The sequence below is a fragment of the Rhinolophus hipposideros genome (genome assembly GCF_964194185.1).
Source record: "Rhinolophus hipposideros genome assembly, chromosome: 8".
Taxonomy (NCBI): Eukaryota; Metazoa; Chordata; class Mammalia; order Chiroptera; family Rhinolophidae; genus Rhinolophus; species Rhinolophus hipposideros.
The window spans coordinates 4,788,359-4,812,025 of record NC_138054.1 but is presented as its reverse complement, the minus strand read 5'-3'; positions in this window follow the sequence as shown (position 1 = coordinate 4,812,025).

Sequence of the window (23,667 nt, the reverse complement as noted above, 5' to 3'; positions counted from 1 at the left end):
TTTACAGTTTAGATCATTGATCCATTTTGAGCTGATTTTTGTACATGTAAGGTATGGGCTCAATTTCATTCTTTTGTACGTGAACATCCAATTTTCCATGCACCATTTGCTGAAAAAAACTGTCCTTTCCCCACCGAATGGTCTTAGCATGCTCACCAAAAATCATTTGACCATATATGCGAGGTTATATTTCTCTATTCCATTAATATTGTAGCTTTGCAAGTTTGGAAATCAGAAAGCATGAAACCTCCAACTTTATTCTTCTTCTTCAAGATTGTCTGCTACGCAGGGTCCCTTAAAATTGCATATTAATTTTGAGATGAGTTTTCTATTTGCAAAATTTTTGGACTTACAAAGTTTTTCCAATCTATCAACTCTCTTATTCAAGTTCTTTCTATGGTCCATCATTATGTCGTGCAGGGTGTCAGGCAGGGTCTCAGCTCCCACTCCCCACATAAGAACGCAGGACATGGTGAGGCCAAACAGGAACACCCACGAAGCCATAGATAGGGGAATCAAACCAATATATTCTCGCTGGCAGCTGGGCTGGAGACACAGGAAGCAGGATCTACATAATCTGCCTAACAGCAGTCCACGCTTGCCAGCCACCATCTTCTTGCTAGCCCCCATTCTTTCTGCTAGTGTAGCCACAACCGTTATATTAGTGGCCAATGGCCTACAGGTTACAGCTGACGGCCAACTAGCCGCAGCTGCTGGCCATCTGATCACAGTTGATGGCCATTTACTACCCGAGCCAGCACCTTTCTATGTGAGGCCGAGAGCCTGGAAACTGTTTTTTGGGGGCTTTGTCCCCACAATTATTATTGCTTTCTTGAAAACATTCTCAAACTCCCTTTCTCCTCTCTCTTCTTCACACAAGCTCAGGTACGCAATTATCTGCTTTCCCTTCTCCATCTGCCTGAACTAATGCACGACTGAAGTACTACAATTCCTGCTACTGCTGATGCTGCTGCCTTTATGATAATAGCAACAGCTAATACGCATTGAGCGCTTGCTATGAGCCAGACAGAGTTATAAATGAATTAACTCATTTAGTCCTCTTATTTCAGTTGAATGTTTCTGGAGGAAACAGAGCAGACTGGTGTCACAATAAATTCATAATTGTTTTCACAAATGAATATTCAGAACTGCTTACAATCCTACATTTTTTTCCCAGTAAGTTGCCTTTTCCACTCTCCAAAATGATTATTTCTTACCTTCTTCCAAACTTTCACCTCTCCACACTCATTCCCAGCTAATGACCTTGCTTCACACTTTATTGAAGAAACACAAGTCATCAGAAGGGAGCTCCTGCTACCAAATGCACAGACCTATTTGCATCTACCCTTGTCTTCTCCTCCGTTTTTTGTGGGCTAGGCTTTCTCAGCTGCGATCCCTCTACATGGAGCTCCTGATCCCATCCTTTCTCAATTTCTCAAGCATTTCATTCCCTTTGCTGTTTCCTTTTTCATCCTTTTCAACGTCTTTATCTATTGGATGCAAATATGGCATAGTGTTTACAAAAAAAAAAAAAAATCCTCCCTTGATTTTACATCCTCCTCTGGCTTAACATGTCCAAAACAGCTTATCTCTTTCTTTCTTTCTCCAAACCTACTTCTGCCCAGTGACCTCCATCTCGTAAATGGCACCTTCATCTACCCATTTGCTCCATCCAGAATTAGGAACCATTTTTTTTTAATTAAAGTTTATTGGGGTGACAATTATTAGCAAAGTTACATAGAGTTAAGATGCACAATTCTATAATACATCATCTATATATCACATTGTGTGTTCACCACCCAGAGTCAGTTCTCTTTCCATCACCATATATTTGATCCCCCTTACCATCATCTACCACCTCCCTCCCCCCTTACCCCCGATAACCACTAAACTATTGTCTGTGTCTATGAGTTTTGTTTTTTCATTTATTTCTCTTGTTCTTTTGTTGTTTTCATGTTTATATACCACATATCAGTGAAATCATATGGTTCTCTACTTTTTCTGTCTGACTTATTTCGCTTAGCATTATAATCTCAAGATCCATCCATGTTGTCGCAATTAAAAAATGGGCATAGGACCTGAATAGACATTTCTCCAAAGAGGACACACAAATGGCTAATAGACAAATGAAAAAAAAATGCTCAACACTAATCATCAGAGAAATGCAAATAAAAACCACAATGAGATATCACCTCATCCCAGTCAGAATGGCTATCATCAACAAGACAAATAGTAACAAGTGTTGGAGAGGCTGTGGAGAAAAAGGAACCCTCATACACTGTTGCTGGGAATGCAGACTGGTGCAGCTGCTATGGAAGGCAGTGTGGAGGTTCCTCAAAAAATTACGAATAGAATTACCATATGACCCAGCAATCGCTCTCCTGGGTATCTACACAAAAAAATCTGAAAACATTTATCTGTAAAGATGTATGTGCTCCAATGTTCATTGCAACTTTATTTATGGTGACCAAGACAGGGAAACAACCAAAGTGTGCTTCGATAGATGATTGGATTAAAAATTGTGGTATATATACACATTGGAATACTATTCTGCCACAAGAAAAGATGAAATAGTGCCATTTGCTACAGCATAGAAGGAACCATTCTTGACACTCCTCCTCATCTCCCTCCCCCACATTCATAATATCATGGAATCCTGTAGATTCTACTTGCAAATTATATCTCACATCTATACACTTGTGGGGACGCAGCCAGGAGTGCAGTTTCCAGGCTCTCACCCACACGTGAAAGGTACTCACTCGGTAGTAAATGGCCATCAACTGTGATTGCATGGCCATCAGCTGTGGCTAGTTGGCTGTCAGCTGTAGCCAGTGAGACATTGACCACTCATATAACTGCCGTGGCTATACTAGCAGCAAATGGGGGCTAGCAAGAAGGTGGTGGCTGACCTAGCAAGCGCAGATTGCAGTTAGCAAGTGGGATTGGTTGGTTGGCAGAGAAGCGGACGGCAGGTTGCGGATCGTGTGGCTTCTGTTTCCTGTATCTCCAACCCAGCCGCCAGCGAGACAATAGTGGTATGACTCCCCTACCTATGGTTCCGTGGGTGTTCCTTTCTGGCCTCAACATGTTCTACGTTCTTATGTGGAGAGCGGGAGCTGAGACCCTGCATGACACCGCGTGACACCACTTCTCTACATCCCCACTGCCACCTGCCAGTCCCAGGTACCACCATCTCTTTTCTGGACAAGTACAGCATTCTTTCTCCTTTTTCCCCTCTCTAAGCAATTCTCCAGACAATAGCTAGAGTTATCTTTTTAAAAAAGAGTAAAATTAAGTTGGTCTCCTGCTTAAAATCCTGATCTCTTCCCCTTGTTCCTGAAGTGAAATCCAAACTCCTCGCCCTGGCCAGCCTGGCCCAGTACCACCTGGTTGCTGGCAGCTTCTCCAACACTTTCCTACCCTCTTTCTCTAGCTACTCTCACCTTTTCTCAGTTCCTCAAAAAGGTCAAACCTTGTCCCACCTCCGGGACTTGGTATGCAAAATTCCCTTGACCTGAAATGTACCCCCACCATTCTCTGGCCAACCTGACTCTCTCATTCTTCACATCTTCAGGTCAACTCCATCTCAAATAGGTTCCCATTTAGCTGTCTCAAAGTGCATTATTCTTTTCCCTTCACAGCATTTATGACAATTTGAAATTCTGCATGTACAAAGTGTAATCAAAAGATACAGTGAAAGTTTAAATTAAAAAAATTATTACAGTAAAAGACACATTGCCATTAATTCCCCTCAAAATACTCCCCCTCACTTCAAACACACTTATCCCATCGTTCTTGCCACTTTCTGACGCAGTCCTGGAAGTCCTCTTTCCTGAGTGTCTTTAGTTGTGCTGTCACAGCTGCCTCAATGTCTTGAACCGATACAAAACGTTTTCCTTTCATGGTCATTCTGAATTTGGGGAAGAGCCAGAAGTCGCATGGTGCCAGATCCGGTGAATAAGGTGTATGAGGACACACTGTAATGTTTTTATTTGACAGAAATTGCCATATCAGAAGCGATGTGTGATGCATTGTCATGATGGAGGATGAAGTAAAGACACTCATGAAAGAGGACTTCCAGAAGTGCTTCTGAAAGTGGCAAGAACAATGGGATAAACGTGTTCAAAGCAAAGGGAAGAATTTTGAGGGGATTAATGGTAATGTGTCTTTTACTGTAATACATTTTTTAAAATGTAAACATTCATCATATTTTGTGATAACACCTCATATTTTTTTGCCCCTTGTCAATACTTGTCTGCTCCCTATTAGACACAAATGTCATGATGTGGGCACTGCATCTATTTGGCTCATTGTTGTGCCCCATCATTTAGCACAGGGCCTGGTATAGAATAAATTTACAAAGCTGAGGAAAGAGTCATCAGATTTCAGGTGTTTTAAGTTAAGCAGCATGTTTGTCATACAGACCATGTATGTTTACTTCCAGCAAACAGGTGGGCTCACTGTATTTCATAATGGGAAAACATTTACAATGCTACCTGAAATCACAGCAGTAGTAGGTCACAGTACTGCAGGGGGGAATGGGGTTCCAAGACCCAAAGTGGTCTTGTAAGCTGGGTGTCGTGTGGGGCGGCCTGCGGGGTCTCCTGTCCCGCTCCCACATAAGAACGCAGGATGTGGCTGGCCAAAAAGGAACACCCACGGAGCCATAGGTGGGGAAGGCATACCACTATACTCTCACTGGAGGCTGGAGTCACATGACGTGCGACCTGCTGTCCGCTTTTCTGCCAACCACCCGACTTCCCCTCCCCAGCGCAGCCGCAGCAGTTATGTCAGTAGCCAATTGGCTAACTGGCTACAGCTGATGGCCAACTAGCCACAGCTGACAGCCATCTACTACCTAAGCCAGCACCTTTCCACTTGAGGCTGAGAGACTGGAAACTGCTCTCTGGGGCTTTATCCCCACACTGGGAAAGAGCAGATTTTTCTTAGCTGGGAACATGCATTATTGTATGTGAATAAAATTGAGTTTTTAACCCAAGTTTCCTTAAATACTTCCAAACTCATTTTCTATTGATCTGAGAGGCTAGGCCTTTATCCCCTCAGGCAGTATAGAGAAGTTATTAAGGAAAAGTTGTTTATGATTCTGTTCCCACAGCAGTATGGTGAAAGAAGAAATTGCAAGGGGCAGGAAGTCCCTCATCTTAGAGGTTAATCAATCCTTGGGCTTGGGCTACAAGGCCTGCTCAGCGGTCACAAGTCATCCCAACACACCAAAGACTCCGGTTACTAGTGCACTATTTCAGGTCCAGCTGTACAAGAATGTGTCTAAATAAGTGACTCCTAGCTCACTTCTGAGACGCTTGTTCTTTAAACACACTGACACACACACACAGACACACACACACACATACACACACACACACACAGCAGATATACTATTGGAGTCTCTCTCTCTGTTTTGTTTTGTTTTTTTAATTCAGAAGAATGCCCTGGCACCTGGAGGGAGTTCGACTGACCACAGCCAGGAGGAACGGTGTGGGGAGCGAGCTCTCTCCCAGCTGCTACTTGGCTCCTGCCATTGTGTCTTCTCCATGCACTTGACCTCAGCTGAGTTCAATCTGAAGGTATGGCTGACCTTAGAATTCACTGACCATCTCATGTTGGGGGTGGGAGGAATTTCCTGCAGTCTCTGGAAGACAGGATGGCAGGCACTAGGGCTCCGTCCCTTCCTGGAAGAGTGTCATGTCCAGGCGAGGAAGACGGCTCCCAGAAGTGTCAGCAAGCCATGGGCAGGGACTGCTCCCAGCTGACACATGGGCATGGGGAGGATCTGGCTTTGTTCCGTAGAAACCCTTTTCACTGTTGCCCCATTCTTTTCCTGGGTATTCTTCAGGTGTCATCAATCCTCCAAGTCTCAGCTGATTAAAAACAATGAGAACTAAGGTTTATTATGTGTGTCTTATGCCAGAGTAATCCTCAAAATAATGCTAATAGGGGGCAATATCGTCATCATGATTTTTTTTTCTTTTTCATTTTTAGATGAAAAAAATGTGCTCAGTAGTGAATTTGCTTGCTATTTGCTCACACAAATAGCAGGACGTGAGCCCAATTCTAGCTCTGATTCCAGGGCCCTTCTCCCAGCCCCCTCACTCTGTCATGCCCTCTAGGCCTCCCTTCGGCTAGTCTGGGCTGTGGGTGCCTCCAGGCTGCTGCAGAACCAGTGCTCTGCTCCTAGGCAGCAGCCGAGGGCCTGGGTGGAGCTGAAAGTCAGCCCGGCACTCTGTGGCCTGGTGGCTGGAGGGGTAGGTGCAGTTACCTCCCAAAGGTAAGGTGCCTCTCCACTTCACAAATCCTGTCTGTCAAGCCCTGGGCCCACTCAGAGAAGTTTTTCCTAATTCACACAAAGGCACTGTATGGGCTAAGGGGCTCCGGCATTAGCACCCCATAATTACCATCTTAAAGCAATTGTTACTGCATTTGTGATTTCATATTCACTTGTCATGCTGTCCCACTGGGTTGTTAGCTTTGTAAGGGCCAGGCTGTGTTTTGTTCAGCCTGTATGTTTTTCCACCTCTAGTACACAGAAGGCCCTTACTGCAGATCTGTTGAATGAAGAGTGCTGAATGGAGGAATACTTTAGCAGCCCCATGTGGGTTCCCCACCCTAACCCTGGACACAGTACATACTAACTGATACCTACACAAGGGTCCAGAGGGTTCTGGTGTTGTCACAGGTGGCTTCACCACTTGAGAAGAATGGCTGACCTTTAGCAGCTTCTTCTTCTGTTACCTCTGCTACGGGACCAGTGGAAAGACAAGTTTTAGATTGTCATCAATTGCCTGGATGCCTTGATGCATGAAATGCCTTCATCATTAAGAAAGATGCTGCAAGGGTGAGAAAAATAACTCTGTTTATAACTACAGATTCCTCTTATCTCTTAGAAACATGAATTGGCCCTAGTAGCTCAGCTCTCTTCCCATTAGCTGTGAAAACCTGGTCACCTTATTTAGCCTTTCCCAGCCTCAGTTTCCTTACATCTGACATGGGAATAATAATGTCTATCTCATAAAAATGTATTGTGTGGATTAAATAGGGCACTCTATGGAGAGGGTTTAGAATAGGGCCTGATACAAATTATGTACTCAACATATCTTAGCTATGTATATGACTAACTATTACCATTATTACTGTGTGGAAGGCATGGCCTTTGAATCTAAGTTGTTTACCCTTTGAACAAAACAGACACATCAACAAAGGAATAACTCATGGGTACCAAATGGGCAAAGCAAACAAGGAGGGCTGTGATAGCTGGTGTGAGTGTGGGAACTTATGGGGTCAAGGTGAGCCAGGAAAAGTATATGGAAGGTGAGCCTGAGCTGGGTCTAGAGAGATGAGTAGGAGTCACATAGACTGAAGGGAAGAGGAATCCCAGCAATAAGACCTGCATGAATGAACACTGAAGAAGTAGGATTCCCTGAGCTCTCTCCCTCATCCATGGGTCTCAGTTAAAATGCCACATCTCAAGCCTTTCCTAACCCTCCCATCAGCCTTAGCCTCTTGTTCTGAGGCTAATTCTCTGACACCAACTGGCTGTCCTGCAAGGCACTAGCTACCTGGAGTTGGTGTCATATCCCACAAATTAAAGGGCACAGTCTTACTTTACAAGGCAGCTGCACCTTGGGGGTCCCCAGGACAATCCACACTTGTGTTGTGACTTAGCTACAAATTCAGGAGTTCTCACCACCTCCCTTGAAGTTTGATAATTTCCTAGAGTGACACACAGAACTCAGAAAAGTGCTATACTTACGATTACAATTTTATTATAAAGGGTACAAATCAGGACCTGTCAAAGGAAGAGAGGCACAGGGCAAGGACAAGTGGAGCAGGGAGACTCAGAGCTTCCATGCCCTCTCCTTATGGGACCTGGGGGTGTCACCAGCACCCCCTCCACCCAGCACGTGTCAATGCGCTCGCCCACCAGGAAGCTCCACTGAGCCTGTCGTCTCAGTGTCCAGAGTTTTTACTGGGGCTTCATTACTTAGGCATGGTTGATTAAAAGATTGGCCAGCCAATTGAATTCAATTTCCAAAGCTCCTCCTTTCCTTGAGGTTGAGCAGCTGAACTCCCAATCCTCTAATCAGCTGGTTGGTGTTTCTGGTGACCGCCCCCATCTTAACACTGTCTAGGGACTCACCATGAATCACCTCATTAGCATAACAAAAACACTCCTGTCACTGAAGTGTTTTGGGAAATGTTGGAAGTGTTAAAGGAAATACCAAAGATTTTTGAAACTGTTCAGGGAACTGGGACAAGGACCATATACAAAGGATGCCAAAAAAGGGTATACACATTTTAAGAAAGGAAAAAACTGTATTAAAGTTATGCTTATGGTAACAAATTTGAGCACCTCTTATAATTGCAGAAGTCCAACGTGACTTGTATTCATCTTTTGTTATCAGTATATATTATTACAATTTAATACAGTTTTTTCCTTTCTTAAAATGTGTATACTTTTTTTGGCACCCTCTGTAGTTTTTATTATGTCACGGTTCTTGTAACACTTTTCACAACTGCAATTATTTATGTATTTAATGTTTAATGTTTATTTCTCTTACTAGACTGTAGCTTCATGAAAGCAGTGGTTTAGTTGTTCTTGTTCCACTGTAACCTTAACATGTGACTCAATGCCTGGCACTTAGAATTTCTTAATAGATATTTACAAAGTGAATGAGTAGTAGGGGAAATAAGACTAAAAGGGTATATTGGGACCAGATTGTAGAAGGTCTTAAATGCTCTATGGCTTTAAATATTTCCAGCATTTCTCACATTTCATTTTAGTAAATGCTGGGAAAACATGACTGGGAAGATTTGTAAAATCATCCAGGTGTGCTCCAGTTCTATGGAAGCTCCTTTGCAATATGAATATTATGAAGTTTGGGAAGGAGGGGTGAGAGGAATAAATGACTCAACAATTAATTGCAGTAAGGGGTATGAACTTATCTCTAAGCCATGGGATAAGAGCCCAAAATATAAAACATGGTAAGATTTGTCTCTCTCCTGCATGTTTAACAGTCTAAAAAGTGATTTGAAAAAAAAAAAAATAACACTAACAATAATAATAATAATGCTTGAGACAAATAGGGAGGGGAGTGGGGAGACAAGCCATGGTGCCTACTGAGCATCAGTAGACATTGGGGCGGAGGAAGAAATTCTGAGGGAAGAAATCTAGGTTTTCTAAGAGGAATTGAAAGCCTTAAAGGCTCAATTCACAAACTTCCATCATCTCCTACTCTCAGCCAAGCCACAGGAAAGAGAGAGAAAAAAGTGATATCTATTTATGAAAGTAGTAAACAGTGAGATGGGAGACTGATGAAATCACGGTGTAGAAATGGGCTACTGGTCTAATCCAGACTGTTCAATGTACCCACCTCTTTTCAGAGCAGAATTTAAGGGCTTTAAATATTCAGGTAAAGGTCTCCATTCTTCCCTTTATCTGCTTGCATACAATTTTTGATATTAGATTTGAAAGAATCCTCAGAGGCCATTGTTTGTAAATTGATGTAAATTGCCAGAGCTCCTCAGTTTCACTCTCTGCATGGAATGGAATTCAAGAATATAAACCCAAAGAATAATGAACAACTTTGCTACAGGCTTGTTGTTGTTTTTCAAATGAGCCCCCCCACTTCACCCCACCAAGGGTCTTTCCAGTGTACCATGGATTAAGCCTCTCAGAAAACTTCTTTCAACCTTATTCCCTCCAAATGTTCCATACTGCGGGCAGCCACCATATACAGAGGATATGTATAAAAAAATGTCAATACATTTTATGTCAAAAAAATGTATATACATTTTAAGAAAGGAAAAATCTATGTTAATTGTAATACTCAATATATACTAATAACAAAAGATGAATACAAGTCATTTTTTTGGTCCCCCGGGTATATTTCTGGGGTGGGCCAAAAAAATGTATACACATTTTAAGAGATGTTATCTATGCTCAAGCAGTAGTTCGCTGTAATCAGAAGTGTCTGGACACTGATGGTAACCACTTTGAGCACCTCTTGTCATTGCAGAAGTCAAACGTGACTTGTAGTCATCTTTTATTATCAGTATATATTGAGTATTTCAATTAACACAGTTTTTTCCTTTCTTAAACAGTGTGTACATTTTGGGGGCACCATCTGTATATACGAAGTTCATACAATCAAGTTCATGAACTCATCCTAGAAAAAGTGCTACATACCTCATTGCTGAATGTCACTGTGGTCTCCTTCGGAATACTCCCCTTGGGAAGTTATGCACCAACACCAGCGCCTAGTCCACCCTTCAAAGCAATTTTGGAACTCTTTTTTCTGAAAGGGTCGTTAGAGCTGTCGTTGTATTACTCTTGATGTCCTGAATGTCATCAAAATGTCTTCCTTTCAATATTTCCTTTATCTTCTGGTAAAGAAAGAAGTCATTGGGGGCCAGGTCAGGTGAGTAGGGAGGGTGTTCCAATACAGTTATTTGTTTACTGGCTAAAAACTCCCTCACAGACAGTGACGTATGAGCTGGTGCATTGTCGTGATGCAAGAGCCATGAATTGTTGGTGAAAAGTTCATATTGTCTAACTTTTTCACACAGCCTTTTCAGCACTTCCAAATAGTATACGTGGTTCACTGTTTGTCCAGTTGGTACAAATTCATAATGAATAATCCCTCTGATATCACAAAAGGTTAGCAACATCATTGCAACAAGTTCATGAACTTAATTGTCATACCTCGTATCTTTTCACTTTCCCTGACTCAAGGTTTATCACTGCTGTGCTGCTTTCTCATTCACTGACTTCTTTCCTCCATCATATTTCCTAACTCATTTCTGCTGGCGGCGACCATCAGGACTTGCAAAAGGACTTGCTGTCTGCTCTCTTGTGGGTGCTCCTGGAGGTGTGTAAGCCATCATTAGCACTAAAAACTTTCCTCTAAGAAATTCTTCTTCAATATTTCTGCTAAACAAAACTAAGCATTTGATTATTTTCATAGGAACGGGTCCCAAGGCTGAGCATGCTGTAGGCACTACTTGAACCCTGGCTAGATAAAGGACTAAAAGGTTTTTCTCATAAGATTCCTTCCTTCCAAAATCATCAGATGCAGGGACGGCCCGGTGGCTCAGGCAGTTAGAGCTCCATGCTCCTAACTCCGAAGGTGGCTGGTTCGAACCCCTCATAGGCCAGTGGGTTCTCAACCACAAGGTTGCCAGTTCAAATCCTTGAGTCCCACAAGGGATGGTGGGCTCCACTCCCTGCAACTAAGATTGAACACGGCACCTTGAGCTGAGCTGCTGCTGAGCTCCCGGATGGCTCAGTCGGTTGGAGCGCAGGCTCTCAACCACAAGGTTGCTGGTTCAACTCCCACAAGGGATGGTGGGCTGTGCCCCATGTAACTAGCAGCGGCATCTGGACCTGGAGCTGAGCTGCGCCCTCCAGAACTACGACTGAAAGGACAACTACTTGAAAACTCATCAGATGCAGACTCTGCATGTCATGGATCCATGGAATTACTTATTTTATTCCAGAGGCAAAAGACAACCCATTTCATGAACTAGCGGTTCTGGTCTGAGCTCCTTGATTCTTCTCTCTTTGGGACCTCTCTCCACTAAGTGAGGGGGGTCCATCTTTGATGGAGTTCGGAGGAGGACCAGCTGTCTGTATATATACATGTCTTATTTGGGGGAAAATACCCTCTCTAGATTTCAGTGGGGTCAAAGATGCTGCCCCAAGAATCCTTAGTAAAGTAGGGGAATTCTGTGTAAGTCTCCATCCTTCCAGGCTGCTGATGATAATGAGAGAAGATTGGACTTGCCACTGCTTCTTTTCTCAATTCTGCTCCCCTCAGTGCGAACAAACAAAACTGTAGAGAGTTAAAGAGCAGAATGTTTTCAATGACCAAACGGACAGCAAACTCTCCTTTTTACTCAGGCTTCTGGTCTGCGCTGTTGGTTGTCTTTTTAAAGCTGCAGATTCACAAAACCAATTTGCATGAAGTTGCTCAGGTTTTGCCTTCTCTTTGGGTTAGTCCCCACCAGGGGGGTGGTGAAGAGACCTTGGCTAAGGGCGCATTGTCACAAAAGCCTGTGCTTAGAGCGCCTTTTAGTTCAATCATGTTTTTACGACAAACTAAAAACGGAGGATTTTAGTACAATAATTAAACATGAACATTTTTATGCTACGAAATAAAAATATAGTATTGAGTTTAGAGCAAAATTTTAAAAGTTTTGAATATTAAATTATAGGCAGTTAACTTAAAACTCTATGTTATCATCTATAATTTAGCAATTACCAAGCAGTTAAATTAAATCATACTTTCTCATTGTATCCCCGCCCTTAAAGAGCTCTTGCAAATCACTTAACTATAACTTCCAATGAATGTGCTTCTCTTCTTTCCTTTCCTCCTTTCTTGTTTGCTTCTCTCCCACTCCCCAAGTGGCCTGTGTGAGGCGGTGGGATTTTTAGAAGCTTCATCACACACCTGCATTTTCAAGTTCAGTTTTAACACCCCACACGAGAGCTTCTAAATCTCACAGCTCTCTTGCTTACCTTTTATTAATGAATGCTTTCCCTTAGTAACTCTTCATTGTTCCCTAACTCAAGAAGAATCTGTCCTACTTGGGTAGCTGCAGGAAGAGGAAAATGACAATCACAGTGCACTATCTCACCAACAGCCTGAACCCTGATGATTAGCGTTTTTCCTGCTAGAAGATTCTTCACAACTACACATTTTGCCTCCATTTAAAAACAAAAAAAAAACCCAAAAAACAAAAACAAAAACAAATCCAAAAAAACCCTTTTCATTTAAAATACTTTTAGATTTACAGAAAATTTCAAAAATAATTTAGAGAACTCTTGTACACTCTTCACTCAAATTCTCCTAATGTTCACATCTTATAGTGTTTAAAACTAGGAAATAAGCATTAATATAACACAATACTAAACTACAGACTTCACTCATATTTTCCTACTGTCTGTTTTTCCTATTCCGTGATCTGATCCAAGATCCCACCCTGCCATCTTGTCTCCTTAGTTTCTTCCACTTCCTGATGGTTCCTCAGTCTGTCTTTGTTTTTCATAACCTTGCACTTTTGAAGAATGCTAGTCAGTTATTTTTGTAGCATGTCCCCTCAGTTTGGATTTGTCTAATGTTCCTCATAATTAGATTAAGATAATGCATTTTTGGCATGAATATCACAGAAGCAATGTTCCTTCTCAATATGTTATATTAAGGGGTACATGATGTCACTAAGTCTTATTACTCCTATCAACCTTAATCACTTCGTCAATGGGTTGTGTCTGCTGGGATTTTCCACTCTAAAGTTACTATCTTTCCCTTTGTAATTAATACTATCTAGGAGAAAAGACTTTGAGAAAATACTTTTTTAGGATCACATTAATTTAGTTTTTTATTGAAATACAATTTACATACAACATTATATTAGTTTTAGGTGTACAACATAATAATTCAATATTTGTATTCATTGCAAAATGATCACAGTAAGCCTAGTCACCACACAGATACAAGCTTTTTTTTTAACACAGTGTTATTAACTATAGAGACCGTGCTGGATACTACATTCCAATGACATCTATTTTATAACTGGAAGTTTATACCTTTTGACTCCCTTCACCCATTTCACCCCTCCACGACCCCCCTCTCTGGCAACCACCTATCTGTTCTCTATTTCAATGAGCTTGGTTTGTTTATTTGTCTGTTTTAATGACAACTTTTAAACAAGGAAGTAATAGAATATATAAAGCAATATTAGAACCTTATTTTTAAAAGAAAAAAAGAACCATAGGACTTAGAAATTACCCAAATAGAAATTTTAGAAAAGGAAAATGTGTCATTGAAATAATAATCTTTAAGAGATAGCTTGAACAATACATGGTTAACTGGGACATGCAGCTGAAGAGATCATCCGAAATAAAGCACATTTGTGATAAAATGTAAAATACAAAAATGATGTAAAAGACATAGAAGATGGAATGGGAAATGCTGTTATAACTATAAGAATTCAGGAGATGAGTATAGATAAAAATTGTAGGGCTTAAGGCAAGTAGAAAATAGTTGAGATTCCAGAATTGAAGACAGTCTTCTTTATGTTGAAATTCTGCCAAATCCCAAGGAAAACAAACACAAAAACAAAATAATACAGATTACATTAGAAAAAGCCCAGGCAAAGAGGTATCTTACAAATTGCTGAAGAAAAAGTACAGATTATTACAAAGAAATGACAACCAGATTTCTCATTAATAATGACAAGACAAGAAGACAGCAGAATAACATCTTCAAAGTGATAAGAGAGACTAATTAAAAACTTAGACATCTATAACTAGCAAATCTATTATTCAAGATAGAGAGTAAAATAAATACATTTTCAGATGAACAAAATATGAGAGGTTTTACTACCTACTGATTTCTTCCTCAAAGAATCTGTAAAGGATGTACTTTATGAAGAAGAAAAGCAAATCCACAAAAATGAAGTAGAATGCAGAAAGTAATGTTGCACAAAGATATCAGAATAATCTGCTGGTAGGTTTACCTAAAAACAGACTCTTCAAATTTTGATCATAACTCCTCTGGAGTGAAAGATAAAAACATGAAGTTTTAATACAACAATAACAGAAGATGGAAGGGGAATTAAATGTCCTTGCATTTTAGAGGAATTAGACAAACGTTAATTAGTTTTTTGCTTTATTTAGAATACAAATTATGAATGCGTGTCAAAAATGAGATAACCAAAGAGAATAAAAATTTATTGTTTAACTTCAAAAATTATAGAAAAAAAGGGAACAAAGAAAACTTGATTCGGACGTCATTAAAATGGCGGCATGCGGGGAGCCTCTGTAAAGCTCCCCTGGAATTTACAACTAATCGAAAAACAATAACTTCACAAAGGACTCCTTGCACAGCAGACAGCCAACGAAGAGGCCCACTACTGAATTCACCTAAAGGTGGGTGAATCGCGTGAGCGGCGGAGGAGGGAAGGGAGAAGTGTGGAGATGGCGGCCTGCGGGCACAGGATGCAGACCTAGCTCAGTGCTCTGAGCTCGCTGCATCCTGGAACAAGCGCAGCTGCGGGAGAGGGAAGAACTCGGACTGCTAGGGCTCCGCTTATGGCCCACAGAGCTGAGGGGGCAGCATATAACATGGCAGAACCCAACGCTCACAGCAGAGATCTCAGAGCAAACACTGAGGGAGGAAGGCTGAAAACAATGGTTTAAGCCCTCACTGCCGAGCAGAGAACAGAAGCCTTAGGCACTGAGACTAGCCGCCCCCTCCCTACCTTCCCAGAGCTAGCCCCGCCCCCACCTGCCCGGTGCTAGAAGCAGAACAGTAGCAGTGTCACACAAAAAGAACAGAATATTTGCTGTTCTGAAAACTGTGGACTGCAGACAAAGATTTGCAGCCCAACTAGTTCCAGCAAAAGGGAGGAAGCTGTGGAAGCAGGACCAGCTTTGGTGGTGGTGGCCCCCATTGCTCTGGGCCAACTCTCACAACTAACTTCACACCTGGCCCCAACTATCTGGGCGGATCCCTGCAGGACTAAACAGAACTGCTGAAACATACGGGCTCTGAATCTGGTGCAGAAAGAGCTTTGGAACTTCAAAAGCTCTCCTCATACCCACACGGACACTGCACCCTGTGACCCAGGTGAACTATTAACAGAGGAGAAGCCCGTCTTCCAGGAAATCCCCACATTGTGTGAGAAGCTGGAATAGTGCAGAGAAAACATAGCACTACCATGTGAGTGAGAAAAAAAAGGCTGCAGTTTGAGAGAAATTAAACATTCTACCAACAAGTACTGGAAAACAAAAGAAAGACATCTTCATATCTACCTGTTGCAGAAGCCACTCCTGGAGATGTCAAGGAAGAAAAATAATAAATCAGTAATTGTCATGAATAACCAAGGCAACAAGACAGCTCAGAAAGAAAGTGAAAAGTCTCCAGAAACGGAACTTAAAGATATGGAAATATGTGACTTAAATAACAGAGAATTCAAGATTGCAGTTCTGAAAAAACTCAACAAGATGCAAGAAAACACAAAAAGGCAGTTTAATGAACTCATAAACACAATCAAAGAACAACATGAGCATTTTACGAAAGAGATTGAAATTTGAAAACTGAATCATATTGAATTTCTGGAAATTGAGAACTCAATAGAAAAAATTAAGAATGAAATAACCAGCATACGTAGTAGACTTGACCAGATGGAGGAAAGAATCAGTGACATCGAAGATAGAAACCTGGAAATGACACAAATGGAAGAAGAAAGAGACTTGAGACTTAAAAGAAATGAAAGAAATCTACAAGAACATTCTGACCCCATCAGAAAGAGCAATATAAGAATAATGGGCATACCAGAAGGAGAAGAAAGAGAGAAGGGAACAGAGAATATATTCAAACAAATTCTTGATGAGAACTTCCCAAACTTGTGGACAGAACTGGATACTCTAATCCAAGATGCAAATACAGCACCTAATTACCTCAATCCCAGCAGGCCTTCTTCAAGGCACATTGTGTTGAAGCTGTCTAAAAGCATTGACAAAGAAAGAATCCTCAGTGCAGCAGGGGAAAAGACAGTAACCTACAAAGGAAAGCCTGTTAGATTATCATCAGATTTTTCAACAGAAATTCTATAAGCCAGGAGGGAGTGGAGCCAAATATTCAAACTATAGAAAGAGATAAATTATGAGCCAAGAATAATATATCCAGCAAAGATACCCTTTAGATATGAAGGAGGAATAAAGAAATTTCCAGACATACAGAAGCTAAGGGAATTTTCTAATACACGACATGCACCACAAGAAATACCAAAGGAGGCTATTTGACCACCATCAACAGGGACAATTTGTGGCAATCAAAACATAAAAAGGGGGAGAGTAAGGCTTGTACCGGAATATGGGAATGGAGAAAGTAAGCGTGCTGAGGAAAATGGAATACTCTAAATATCAAACTTTCTTTTACATAAACTTAAGGGTAACCACTCAAAAAAAATATAGAACTGAAATATATACTGTAATAAAAGAAGAAACAGAGGGAAACATCATAAAATACCACCACACAGAAAAAATAGACAACAACAAAAAGGCAAAGAAACAATGGAGTCACAGCCTTACCAGAAAACTAAAGATAGAATGACAGGAAATCCTCACGTTTCAATAATCACCCTAAATGTAAATGGACTGAACTCACCAATAAAAAGGCACAGAGTAGCAGATTGGATCAAAAAACTAAACCCAACCATATGCTGTCTCCAAGAGACACATCTCAGCTACAAGGACAACTTAGACTTAAAGTGAAAGGGTGGAAATTGACACCCCAAGCAAATGGTACACAGAGAAAATCAGGTGTAACCATAATGATATCAAATGAAACAGACTTCAGGTCAAAAAGGTAACAAGAGGCAAAGATGGACATTTCACAATGGTAAAGGGGACTATACAACAAAAAGACATAACACTCATCAATATTTATGCCCCCAATCAGGGAGCACCAAAATATACCAAGCAACTACTAACAGAACTAAAAGGAGAAATTGACTAAAACACAATTATACTAGGGGACTTAAATACATCATTGACAGCTATGGATACATCATCCAAACAGAAGATAAATAACGAAATAGCAGCCCTAAATGACACACTAGATGAAATGGACGTAATTGACATATAGAGAGCACTTCATCCTAAGACATCAGACTATACATTCTTTTCGAGTGTACATGGAACCTTCTCAATGATAGACCATATATTGGGACACAAAATCAGCCTCAGCAAATTTAAGAAGACTGAAATCACACCAAGCAAATACTCTGATCACAAGGCTTTGAAATTGGATATCAACTGCAAAAAGAAAGCATGAAAAAACACAAATACATGGAGATTAAACAACATACTGTTAAAGAACAACTTGATCGAAGAAGAAATTAGAGGAGAGATCAAAAGATACATAGAAACAAATGACAATGAAAATACATCCTACCAAAATTTTGGGGATGCAGTGAAAGCAGTTTTTAGAGGGAAATTTATGTCATTAGAGGCCTATCTCAAGAAACAATGAAAATCCCAAATAAGTATCTCATGTTACATCTTAAAGAACTAGAAAAAGAAGAACAAGTGAAACCCAAGGTCAGCAGAAGAAAGGAAATAACAAAAATCAGAGCAGAACTAAATGAAATACAGAACAAAAAGACAATAGAAAAAATTAATGTGACAAAGAGCTGGTTCTTTGAAAAGATTAACAAAATCAACAAACCCTTAGCTAGACTCACTAAGATAAAAAGAGAAGAAGACACTAATTAACAATCAGAAATGAAAAAGGGGAAGTTATCACGGACACCACAGAATACAAAAGATCATTCAAGAATACTATGGAGGACTATATGCCACCAAATTCAATAACCTAGAAGAAATGGACAAGTTCTTGGAAATGGATAGCCTTCCAAGGCTGAACCATGAACAACTGGAAAATCTAAACAGACCAATCACCAGTAACGAAATTGAATCAGTCATCCAAAACCTTCCCAAAAGCAAAAGTCCGGGACCAGATGGCTTCACTAGTGAATTCTACCAAACCTTCAAACAGGATCTAATACCAATCATGCTTAAACTCTTCCAAAAGACTGAAAAAGAGACAGTACTCCCTAACTCATTTTATGAGGCTAACATTACCCTGATACCAACACCTGGTAAGGACAACACAAAAAAAGAAAACTACAGACCAATATCTCTGATGAATACAGATGCAAAAATCCTAAACATAATTCTAGCAAATCGAATACAACAATGCATTAAAAAGACCAAATGGGGTTCATCCCTTGGGCACAAGGATGGTTCAACATCCACAAATCCATCAATGTGATACATCACGTAAACAAAATAAAGGACAAAAATCATATGATTATATCAATTGATGCAGAAAAAGGATTTGACAATATACAATATCCAATTATGATTAAAACCCTTAATAGAATAGGTATAGAAGGAAAATACATTAACATAAAAAAGGTCTTATATGAGAAGCCCTCAGCTAATGTCATAACTAACAGTGAAAAACTGAAGCCCTTTGCTCTACGTTCAGGAACACGACAGGGCTGTCCCCTATCACCTCTGCTTTTCAACATAGTGTTGGAAGTCCTTGCCAGAGCAATCAGGCAAGAGAAAGAAATGAAAGGAATGAAGAAGTTAAATTGTCACTCTTTGCAGATGACATGATGCTGTATATAGAAAATCCTAAAGACTCCACCAAAAGGCTATTAGAAACAATCAACAAGTACAATAAAGTTGCTGGCTACAAAATCAACGTAGAAAAGTCCATCGCATTCCTATATACTAAGAATGAAATCTCAGAAAAAGAAATACAAAAAACAACTCCTTTTGCAATTGCGGCAAAAAGAATAAAATACCTAGGAATAAACTTAACCAAGGATTTGAAGGACCTATATGCTGAAAACTATAAGACATTTTTGAAGGAAAGTGAAGAAGACACAAAGAAATGGAAAGACATTCCGTGCTCATGGATTAGAAGAATCAACATAGTTAAAATGGCCATATTGCCCAAAGCAATATACAGATTTAATGCAATCCCCATCAAAATCCCAATGGCATTTTTTAAAGAAATAGAACAAAAAATCATCAGATTTGTTTGGAACCACAAAAGATCCCGAATAGCCAAAGCAATCCTAAGAGAAAAGAACAATGCTGGAGGTATCACACTCCCTGACTTTAGCTTGTATTACACGGCTACAATCATCAAAACAGCATGGTATTGGCAGAAAAACAGACACATAGACCAATGGAATAGCATGGAGAACTCAGAAATAAAACCATATAAATATGGACAGATAATTTTTGACAAAAAAGCAAAAAAACATACAATGGAGAAAAGACAGCCTCTTCAATAAATGGTGCTGGGAGAATTGGATAGCCACGTGCAAAAGAATGATACTGGACTGCTATCTGTCACCATGTACCAAAATTAATTCAAAATGGATCAAAGACTTAAGCATAAGACCTAACACAATAAACTGCATAGAAGAAAACATAGGTACTAAACTGATGGACGTTGGGTTCAAAGAGCATTTTATGAATTTGACTCCAAGGGGAATGGAAGTAATGGCTAACATAAACAAATGAGACTATATGAAACTTAAAATTTTCTGCACAGCAAAAGAAACCATCGACAAAATAAAGAGGCAACCAACTGAAGGGGAGAAGATTTTTGCAAACAGTGCCTCCGATAAAGGGCTAATATCCAAAATATACAAGGAACTCATGAAACTCAACAACAAAAAAACAAACAACCCAATTGAAAAATGGGCAGAGGACCTGAAGAGACATTTCTCCAAAGAGGACATACAAATGGCAAATAGACATGAAAAAATGCTCAACATCACTAATCATCAGAGAAATGCAAATAAAAATCACAATGAGATATCACCTCACCCAAGTTAGAATGGCTATCATCAACAAGATAAATATTAACAAGTGTTGGAGAGGCTGTGGAGAAAAAGGAACCCTCATACACTGTTGGTGGGAATGCAGACTGGTGCAGCCGCTATGGAAGGCAATGTGGAGGTTCCTCAAAAAATTATGAATAGAATTACCTTATGACCCAGCAATCCCTCTCCTGGGTATCTACCTAAAACATCTGAAAACATTTATACATAAAGATACTGTGCCCCAATGTTCATTGCAGCTTTGTTTACGGTGGCCAAGACATGGAAACAACCAAAATGTCCTTCGATAGATGAATGGATAAAGAAGTTGTGGTATATATACACAATGGAATGCTATTCGGTGGTAAAAAAAGATGATATAGAAACATTTGTGACAACATGGATGGATCTTGAGAGTATAATGCTAAGTGAAATAAGTCAGACAGAAAAAGCAGAGAACCATATGATTTCACTGATATGTGGTATCTAAACCAAAACCAACAAAAGAACAAGAGAAACAAATGAGAAACAAAAACTCATAGACTCAGACAATAGTTTAGTGGTTACCAGACGGTCAGGGTGGAAGGGGTTGTTGGATGAGGGTAAAGGGAATCAAATATGTGGTGATGGAAGGAGAACTAAATCTGGGTGTTGAACACACAATGGGATTTATAGATGAAGTAATACAGAATTATACACCTGAAATCTATGTAATTTTACTAACAATTGTCACCCCAATAAATTTAAAAAAAAAAAAAGAAAACTTGATTCAATGGAAGGCAGAAAAAGAGAACAAAATAAGAAAAGGGAAAAAGCACTTAAATATAAAATACAAAAGAAAATGATAGAATAAGTCGAATTATATCAGTTATCCTATTAATACAAATGGATTAAAGTCATCTATTTCAAAACAAAGTCTCTCAAATTAGACACAAAACAAAATCCGGTAACTGATTTTGCAAAAAAAAATCTAAAATTTACTAATCCAAAATGACTATTACCAAGAGAAAGGTGATATTGCAAAATTAGTATCAAAAAATATATATAAGAGCACTAAGAGGGATAAAAAAATTGTTAAGTAATGATAAAATACACTCTCACAAGAATTTGTAAAAGTGGTGAATTTGTATGCCTTTAAACATAGCCTAAATTGCAAAAGTTGACAGAACTGCAAGGAGAAATTGACAAACTCACAATGATTGCTAGAAACTTTAATGAACATGTCAGACAGTGTTAATTGTCCTTTTCTTGCTAAGAGAACATGCAGGGTTATCTGGAAACCTGGCATTTAGAAGAAGTTCCTACCTCAATTTCTGAGACATATTTTTTTAATTTATGCATGGTAAAGATTGTTTCCCAAGGAACCTAATTTACATGGCCTATGTTGATCTCTTTCCTTCCTTGTAATATGAAATAAACGGAGAGAGAGAGAGAGAGAACTTGGGGGTCTGTTCAGAGATCTTAATGTCTTCCACTGGCAAAATGTATATCCTTTGAGAGCCTGGAAATGCTAGTCTCATATTTTTCAAAGCAGATTTGGGAAACAGATTGAAGGAAAGTGTCTTTGAAATTGAGAGGTCAACTTGACTTAGGTGAAACAACTAACCACACCAGTAACAAAACTTTGGACCAAATTAATTTAGGAGATCTTGTCTGGGACCAGTTCATTCTTATGTCTCCTCCCCACTTATTCCACCTACCATCTCTCATTCCTCCTCCATTTCCCACTGCATCCCAGCCTCATACTCAAATTTCTGCATAACGTATTGTGGATGTTCTGAGTAGTCTCTATCAAGATTCTAATTGTTAAAAATGTTTCTATTATATACATTTTTAAAAGAAGCCATTCATAATCTTTTTTGAGGCTTTCTCTTTGGCCTTCATTGCATAATTTAAAATCAACTGGGTCCATTTGTAAAAAAAAAGACAGTTTTTCTGTTCTTTGTTCCAAGTTTCTTTAATTTTGTTTCTCACACTGCATTTGTGCTTGAGTGAAATTTACCTCTGAACTGTTGCCATGGTAACTAGGAAACTGTCCTAGTAAAAAAAATCCATGACATGTAAATAAATAAATAAATGGGGATGAATGTAATGTATGGCAACTATATTCACCCTATCACTTCCCATCAATCTGTCATATTAAAAGCTGTAATGTTCTTGGCAGATTTAATCACATTAAACTTCATTTATACAGAACACACCCCAGAATTCAGTACAATGGCTAAATAAATACATCTGTTCAAAGTTATCTCTTGTGTTAGCTAGCTTCCAAGTTGGCCCCCATCCTGGCATTCACACGCTTATGTAGTCCCTTTCCTCTATTAAGTGGGACTGGTCTACGTGACCAATGCAATATGGCAGTAGTGAAGAAATGTCACTTCCAATATTAGGTTATTAAAAGACTGCAGCTTCCACAGATCACACATTCTAGGATAATCCAGATACCACTTTATGCGGTCACTCAGCCAATGGAGAGTCTCCTGTGGTAAGGAACTGAAGTCTCTGACCAGTCGCCAGTGAGGCCCAGCAACAATGATGTGAGTTTGGCAGCAGCCCTTTCATCACTTGAGCCTTCAGCTGTGACTCTGGTGCTAGCCAACAGCTTGACTTCCACCTCACACAGACCTTGAGCCAGAACCACCCAATACGCTGCTCCTGGACTGCTAACCCACAGAAAGTATGCATTCACAAATGTTGGTTGTTTTAAGCTGCTAAATTTGTGGGTGATTTTGTTATGCAGCAACAGATAACTAATACACCCTTTTTATTACAAAAATATAAAAATATCATAAAATATGCTTATCACCAAAAGTAAATTTAAAGTAATTTAATCTTTCTTTTATTAAGGAGATCATTCTAGATCTCACAAATTCTGATTTTTATCACCACGAAAACTTATTCTCGCTCACCAGACTAAAGGTTCCTTGAGAATGGAGTGGTGACTTGTTTACCATTGTTTTCCTACTGTCAGACTCATGCCTGGCATTTAGCACATGACCAGTAAATACATGGCATAGGCAACCTGGCTGAATCTATACTGAGCTTACACTAGGCTCTGAAATAAGTTTTCCTGAATGGATTTTCTGCACTATCTAATTGCTCATTTATCTCTATTTACTGAGTGAATAAAAATGAATGAATCATCAATATGCACAACAATGTGGGACAATATCAAGATAATTATACTGAGTGAAAGAAGTCAGACTGAAAAGATTACATGCTATATGAGTTCCC